The sequence below is a fragment of the Suncus etruscus genome, chromosome 15 (assembly GCF_024139225.1).
Source record: "Suncus etruscus isolate mSunEtr1 chromosome 15, mSunEtr1.pri.cur, whole genome shotgun sequence".
In the NCBI taxonomy this organism is placed as follows: Eukaryota; Metazoa; Chordata; class Mammalia; order Eulipotyphla; family Soricidae; genus Suncus; species Suncus etruscus.
This window is the reverse complement of record NC_064862.1, coordinates 82,134,967-82,142,979: the sequence shown is the minus strand read 5'-3', so window position 1 is coordinate 82,142,979 and position 8,013 is coordinate 82,134,967. Positions and strand designations below refer to the sequence as shown.

The following is an 8,013-nucleotide window of genomic DNA, read 5'->3' as shown; positions in this document are numbered from 1 at the left end:
ATTGGATTTTGTGCCACATTAGCATGTCTTATTTTGGGCTGTATGCTCAGGAGTCATTCCTAGGCACATCATGAGGCACTAAACATATGCCTGAATTGACCCTTCCTGGCCCCAGGACATGTAGTTCAGCTTTTTTGTCCTTTTCCTGCAGGGTCTTGCCTTCTCCCTGCAGCCACATTTCTCCTCAGTAAACCAGTTGCAATTTCAAAGCGTCCTTGTCTGCACTCCCCTTGGCTTTGTGGCATAGGAGGGAAATGAAAGCAGATCTTTCTGGAAGCCATAGATGCTGGAGTCAGATTTTGTTTTTCTGTAACCGGAGGGAATTGTTTTGGGGTGAACTGTAAGTGCTAATAATCAGAAACACAGATTTGAGTTGTTCAATGAACTATGAGTTTTCCTTCTCACCCCTTGTAGACTTGTGCATAGTCTGGCTTTGGGGGCAGGATGGACTGATATGTTTTCAACGTTTTGGACTCCACCTAGAGTTACTTTAATAGACCCTTCTGGTTCTCTTTTGGGGCTAGGCCTTGGGGTGTCTGTTCCATCTAGCACCTCCAGAATCCTTCTAGAATTATGTCCACAGGTCATGTTGGCTGATCTGAATTTCTTAGAGTGATATTGGGATTAATCTTTCAGGGGCCTGTGGAGAATAGGACAGGGAAGCTTGTTCCACTTGAGGGCAAAGGGGAGAGGACTTGAGTCCTCTTAGGGTCCTGGGATCCTATTTTCAATGCAGATCCAGACTCAATGCAGGATCTAGCTGGCCCTGACCCTCTTCCTGTGTCTGCTGTTGCAGGACACAGTGACCTTCCCTGATGTAACTGTGAGCTTCTCTGAGGAAGAGTTGCTGTACCTGGACGCCTCTGAGTGGAAACTCTACAGAGATGTGATGCTGGAGACCTACCAGCACCTGCTGGCTGTAGGTGAGAGCCTCTCTGGGGTACCTGTCCATCCAATCTCCTTATGGATTGAAGACAGGCTGAGCACATACAAAGCAAAGGGTCTACCCACGGGTGCTATTGTTGTTTCCTGTGACTCACATTCTTTTCATGATTTCATAAGGGTCACACGACAGTAGAAATGGGTTGACCCAGTGCTTCTTGGAACATTATGTAGGACAGGGATCTAATCTTCTAATCTGAGCTTCTACATGCAAACCATATTCCACAACCCATTGCTTTCTATCCTGGGCAATTTTTCTTTTTCCCTGTTTTTTTTTTTTTTTTTTTGCATGTGTTGAACCACACTGAGGAGTTCCCATTGCCTATGCCCAGGTCTGTACTTCAGATAACTGCTGGTCTGGAGGAAAACATAAGCGGTAGGTTGTTTGCCTTGTCAGTGGCTGACCTGGTTCCATCCCTGGCATCCAAATGATCCCAGAGCCTGCCAGAAGTTATTGCTAGTATAGGGCCAGGAGTCATCACTGAACCCTGTCAAGTGTGCCCACCCCCCAAAATGCACAACTCCTTGTGTGGCTTGTTGGATCTTATATGTGGTTCAGGGATCCAATTCATTGTCAGTCCAAAGCATGGCATGTACCCACCCTACTATACTATCACTTTGTTATTTTTTTTATTTTTTTTATTTTATTTTTTTGGTTTTTGGGCCACACCCAGTGATGCTCAGTGGTTACTCCTTACTATGTACTCAGAAATCACTCCTGGGGGGCCAGAGAGATAGCATGGAGGTAGGACGTTTGCCTTGCATGCAGAAGGACTGTGGTTCAAATTCTGCATCCATATGGTCCCCTTAGCGTGCCAGGAACAATTTCTGAGCATAGAGCCAGGAGTAACCCCTGAACGTTGCCGGGTGTGACCCAAAAACCAAAAGAAAAAAAAGAAATCACTCCTAGCTTGGGGGACCATATGGGATGCCAGGATTCGAAGCACCATCCTTCTGCATGCAAGGCAAATGCCTTATCTCCATGCTATCTCTCCGGCTTCTGGCCCCCACTTTTAAGACATGGTTTGGCCTTGCCAACCTTGATGGTTGTTGAGCTTACTCCTGGCTCTGCAGTCAGTGCTCATTCCTGATGGGACTAAGAAACTACAGAGGGTGCCAAGATTAATGCATGCCAGCAGTGTCCAAGTCCATAACTATTCTATTGCTGCCCCCTCTGTGGGACCTGTCCTCATTTGTGCAATAATCAGTGTGCATCTGGAGAGCAGAAATTCTCTTCATCTGTTTCATGATTCAACCTCTTTCATTTGGGTCCAAGACTCATCCACGGGAGGTTCTGTCTTTAACTCAAATCCTCCCTCTGGAGCAGGGCATTGCTGGGTGAAGCCTGCGCTGATCTCCTGGTTGGAAGGAAGAGACCAGGAGTTGCTGCAGAGAAGCGTGCTAGCAGGTGAGTGTAGACAGAGCCCCTATGGATTCAGGTCTTGGGTATTTGTGGAATATCGTGGGCACATGTGCAATGTGTGTGCTGAGGTGGGGTGCTGTTTTCTCAATATAGGGGTTTGGAGCCTTTTCTGCTTCCATTCACTGACCTTGATGCTGAGTCACAGAATGATCTGGAACTTGGTTGTCGTAGCTTTGCTCTTGCTGGTTCTCTGTGGGCATTTAGGACAAATCCTGAGATTCTGAAGCGTTGCCCCCATCAGTGCTCTCTGGTTGCACAGCTCATGTTGTGGTGTCTTTCTCAGTGGAAGCTGGATGCCCCCTCTGCTCTGTATGTTTTTATGCTTGCCTCTGCCCCCTGTAGAGTTGTTTATTTTGCCTCGTTTTGAAAGTTACTCTTTGGTGCTGCTTGGGGTTACTCATCTTTGTGCTTTAGATTAGCTCTTAATATACTTTGGGGCCTTTGTGGGATTCTGGGAGCAAACCTGGTTACCCCATTTGGAATTTCAACATCCTCATTTCTATACTATGGCTCTAATTGGTTATTGAGAAAATTAAGAAATTTTTTATTTGTTTATCTCTTGGAATGAACTCACTGATTCTCAGGGGTTAGTTACTCTTGGCTCTGCAGTAAAGAATTACTTCTTGATTGTCTTTTGGAGTACCATGTATACTTGAGTATAAGCCAAATTTTTCCAGCACAAAATTTGTGCCGACAAAACTGAACTCAGCTTATACTCGTTCATAAAGGTTATTTTATTTGGTGCACACAGGCCAAATCAAATGCACACAGTCTCCAGTTGTCTTCTGCTGTCTGCTGGAGGGGGCAGTGCTTCAGCTCAGTCCACAAGTCATGGCTGAGCTGATGAGGTAGACGGCTGAACTGAACTATATGTCACTAACCCACAATATTCAGTGGCATATTTAATTAAGTGAAAAACCCATTTAAGGAAGTAAAGTCGTGTAAATAAATGTTTACAAATCCTGACTCTTAATAAGCAGGGGTTTTGGAGTATAAGGATTCAGGATTTTTGGTTTATTCACTTTATTAAAGTTGCCATTGAGTTAATGTGGTATGCTAATGGTATACAGTATATCAAACAATCATGTATTGTAAATGTATTTATTTACTGATTCCTCAATTATTGTAATTGTTTGGGTATATATTTTTATTTTTGAAATTTACCAGTAGCTGCAGAATTTTATATCTCGGCTTATACTTGAATCACCAAGTTTCCCAGCTTTTTAGGATAAAATTAGGGTGGTCGGCTTATATTCGGGTTAGCTTATACTCGAGTATATTCGGTATATGGGATGCTGAAAATTGAACTTGGATCAGCCACTTTCAAGGCAAAAACTCTCACTGCTGTATTTTCTCTGTGGTCTACTCATAATTTTTTGCTTGTTTGTTTTTTGGGTCACAGCCAGCAGCGCATAGGAGCTACTCCTGGCGCTGCACTCAGAAATTGCCCCTGGCAGGCTCAGGAACCATATGGAATGTCAGGAATGGAATGGGGGTCTTTCTGGGGTTGGCGGCTTGCAAGGGTAATGACCTATTGCTATGCTATCGCTCTGGCCCCCACTTATACTTTTTCATCTGTACATTTAAGCACTAAATTATTGTGGATTTTGCCCAGCAACTCACTCAGTTCTGTCAATGTATCTTCTCTTTTCTGAAAGCTGATTTACTACATTAATAAAACATGTTTTCCACCTCTGTTGCCACATTCAACCAGATTTCATTCAAGTAATACTTTGCATATTTGGGTTGATTTTAGAACACAGACAACGAGTTCCGGTATTGGGGTGCCAGCAACTAACTTTTGGAACGAGATCTCCAAATAGGAGTGAGATGGTAAGATTTGCAATTTCAGTTCAGTATGATGATTGTGGTGGTGGGATAGCTCAGTGCTGCAAGCACATAGGATTTGTAAAGTGAAGCTTAAGTCTAGCACAGTCCCCTCAGTTATGGTCTCTACACTGCTAGGAGGATCGTGAACACTAAAAGGAATTTCAGAAGTTTTCAGAACTATAGAAATTCTTAGCACTTTTCACACCAAATGATACTGATTTATGAGGAAAAGTGGGGAAGGAAGAAATACTGCGATTTTTATTTGATACAATGTAAGCAGAGTACTCAGCTATGAATAAATATGAGCTCTGCCTAGTGAGGACCCCAAAAGAGTAAATTAAAACATATGCAAATACAAAATCTTATTAATATTTGAGGGTAATATGCTTATAATGACATATTTTATTTTGTTTTTTGCTTGTTGTTGGGTCACAGCTTACCCCGTTCAGGGTGCCTCCAGGCTAGCTTGGGAAACATGGGATGGTGGAGATCAAACAATGGTTTGCTGTGTGAAAGGAAAACCTACCCGCTGAGTTATCATTCTAACTTCTCCATTTAGGACACTATACTTCCTTAAAATGTGTTCATCAATGGGACAGAGTGAAAACACAGTGGATTGGGCATTTGCCTTGCACACAGCTCTCCCTGGTACGCTCCCCAGAATCCCACATGGTCTGCTTTGCATGCCAGGAGTGATTCCGTGTGTAGAGTCAGAAGTAAACCCTGACCAGTACCGAGTGTGGTCCAAAATTAAAAAAATTGGAGCTGGAGTGATAGCACAGTAGTAGGGTGTTTGCCTTGCATGCGGTTGATCCAAGACAGACCTGGGTTCCATCCCTGGCATCCCATATGGTCCCCAAGCCAGGAGCGATTTCTGAACGCGTAGCCAGGAGTAACCCCTGAGCATCACCATATGTGGCCTCCCCCTAAAAACAAAGAAACAAACAAAAAAACAAAATTAAAAAAATTGGGGCCTGGAACCTGAGCAGTGGTGCAGTGGTAGGGCGTTTGCCTTGCATGCAGCTGACCTAGGAAAGACCGTGGTTCAATTTCGCCTGCGTCCCATATGGTCCCCCAAGCCAGGAGCAAATTCTGAGCGCATAGCCAGGAGTAACCCTTGAGCATTACTAGGTGTGGTTCAAAAACCAAAAAGGAAAAAAAAATGGGGCCGGAGAGATAGCACAGCAAGCAGTAGGGAGTTTGCCTTGCACATAGCTGACCCAGGATGGATGGTGGTTCGAATCCTGGCGTCCATATGGTCCCCTGAGCCTGCCAGGAGTGTTTTCTGATAACAGAGCTAGGAGTAACCAACTGCCGAGTGCTGCCGGTTGTGACTCAAAAACCAAAAAAAAAAATACAAATAAAAAATACTGTTTATTGTTCTACTTAAAAAAAAAACAAAAAAACAGGACCAGAATAGTGGCGCAAGCCATAAGGTGTCTGCCTTGCGTGTGCTAGCCTAGGACAGACCGCTGTTTGATCCCAGGGCGTCCCATATGGTCCCCCAAGCCAGGAGCGATTTCTGAGCACATAGCCAGGAGTAAGCCCTGAGCGTCACTGGGTGTGGCTGAAAAACCAAAAAAAGGGGCCGGCGAGGTGGTGCTAGAGGTAAGGTAAGGTGTCTGCCTTGCAAGCACTAGCCAAGGAAGGATCGCGGTTCGATCCCCAGGCGTCCCATATGGTCCCCCCAAGCCAGGGGCAATTTCTGAGAGTTTAGCGAGGAGTAACCCCTAAGCATCAAATGGGTGTGGCCCTCCCCCCAAAAAGAAAGAGTACCTGGAACATTGCTTTTGTGAACAATCCCAATGCAGATTGTCATGTGAATTGAGAAAAGGAAACTGGGCTAGTGCAAAATCACATTAGGTAGGGCATTTTCTTTATATGGCTGACCTGTCTTCTTTCCCTAACATCCCACACAGTCCTCTTTGCACCTCTAGGAAAAATTCTTGTGCACAGAGCCAGAGTTAATCTCTGAGTATCATCAGGTGTGTACTTAAGCACAAAGACAATAAAGAAAATCGGGCCCAGAAGTTAGTGCAGCAGGGAGTGTGCTTCCCTTGCCCTTAAGGCTTATTAGACTTAGATCTCATCTTTCTGCTCTCGAAGGTTCCCCTTTGCAGTGCCCAGAGTGATCCGTACATGCGAATTTGGAGTAATGCCTGAGCACTGCTGAATGTGACCAAAATATTTAAAACAGAAAAGAAAACAATGCATCCATAAGAGAAGATAGCGTGGAGTCATTGGGCTAACAACCTCATAGATCAGAATATTTTACCTTGAAGTACTGTATTTATTATCTAGGCAGTAAGCAAGGGGAAAATGGAAAAAATAACAATGTATTTGACGATTTATTGATCAATCAAACTATGCTTTTCCTTATCAGCAGGGTATGAGGCAAGTACCTTAAAAGTCTTAGGATATCTTTTTTGGTGTAGAAGAAGATGCAGAGTGAACATAGGCACTCCCAATGAGAGGGCCTTCCTATGAAACCCAGTAATTCATTATTTAGGGTCCTGAATGTATGGTTTCTGCATCTCAGATTAGACTTATTACCTAATAAAGGCTTTTCTTTTGTTTTTGGTTTTTGGTTCACACCCGGCAGTGCTCAAGGGTTACTCCTGGCTCTACACTCAGAAATCGCTCCTGGCAGGCTCAGGGAACGATATGGGATGTCAGAATTCGAACCAATGACCTTCTGCACACAAGGCAAATGCCTTACCTCCAGCTATCTCTCTGGTCCCAAGGCATTTCTTGGTTCAATGTCTACCTGTCACCACAGAAGTCCACCTGTATAGAAAATGTTTCTGTGATGGAAATCACACATGCAGGGCTGGATTTGAACATGGAGACTGTCAAAGGAGACAGAACTAATTGAACTTACCTTCTTTTGTTCTACAGGGAAACAGCCAGCCTCGGTGGGGCAGGGGTGATCCTGTGCTCTGGGACACGGTCAGGTGGGAACTGTCTTGCTTGTATTCCAATGGAAGTGACAACTTGGGGGACACCTGTTCTGGAGGGGGCCAGAGTGAAGAGAGTATCCTCGCTGCCGAGTCGCTATCCACTGGGCATAGTCGTCTTGAATCTACTCCACCAAGCCCCAGGACAAGGACACTTAAGGTGGGACCGCTTTGGGCTGAGCTACCAGCATTTTTTCCCCTGAGCCTTTCACAGACACAGGCTCAGAAGCACACTTCCTGTGGATTGCAGTCACCTGTCTCTAAGCAATGTTGGAGAGCCTTCCCATATGTTTCGCACCATGATAGGCCCTCAGACACCCACACTGCACAGGATCTCTCTGGCTGTCCGAGAGGGAATCATGTTCTGAGTCAACCATCACAGCCAAGTATCCCTAAGGATGTTCAGACAGGAAAGAAACGACATTTATGTGAGGAGTGCGGGATGTCCTTTACTTACTCTTCAGACCTTATTAAGCACAAGGCAATTCATACTGGAGAAAAGTCTTATACATGTCAGGAGTGTGGCAAGGCCTTTGTTCGATCCTCAGACTTATCCGAACACAGGAAAAGTCATACCAGAGACAGGCCTTATACATGTCAGGAGTGTGGGAAGTCCTTCACTCAATCGTCAAGCCTGTATTATCACAAGAGATGTCATACTGGAGAGAAGCCTTTTACATGTGAGTGTGGAAAGTCCTTCTTTCGACCCACAGACTTTACGAGGCACAAAAGAATTCATACTGGAGAAAAGCCTTATACATGCCAGCAGTGTGGAAAGGCCTTCAGTCAATCCTCCTGCCTTGTTCAGCACATGAGAATTCATACAGGAGAGAAACCTTATGTGTGCAAGGAATGTGGGAA

General features: G+C 44.8%; 1 long non-coding RNA gene across 1 annotated transcript; it reads left to right on the top strand.

Annotated features, from left to right (window-relative positions):
- Window positions 1–893: 893 nt before the first annotated feature.
- On the top strand, window positions 894–7,126 carry LOC126030709 (uncharacterized). The gene is made up of 4 exons (XR_007503165.1): window positions 894–919; window positions 2,270–2,350; window positions 4,122–4,198; window positions 7,094–7,126. It is a non-coding gene; the product is annotated as an uncharacterized LOC126030709 (long non-coding RNA).
- Window positions 7,127–8,013: the final 887 nt, after the last annotated feature.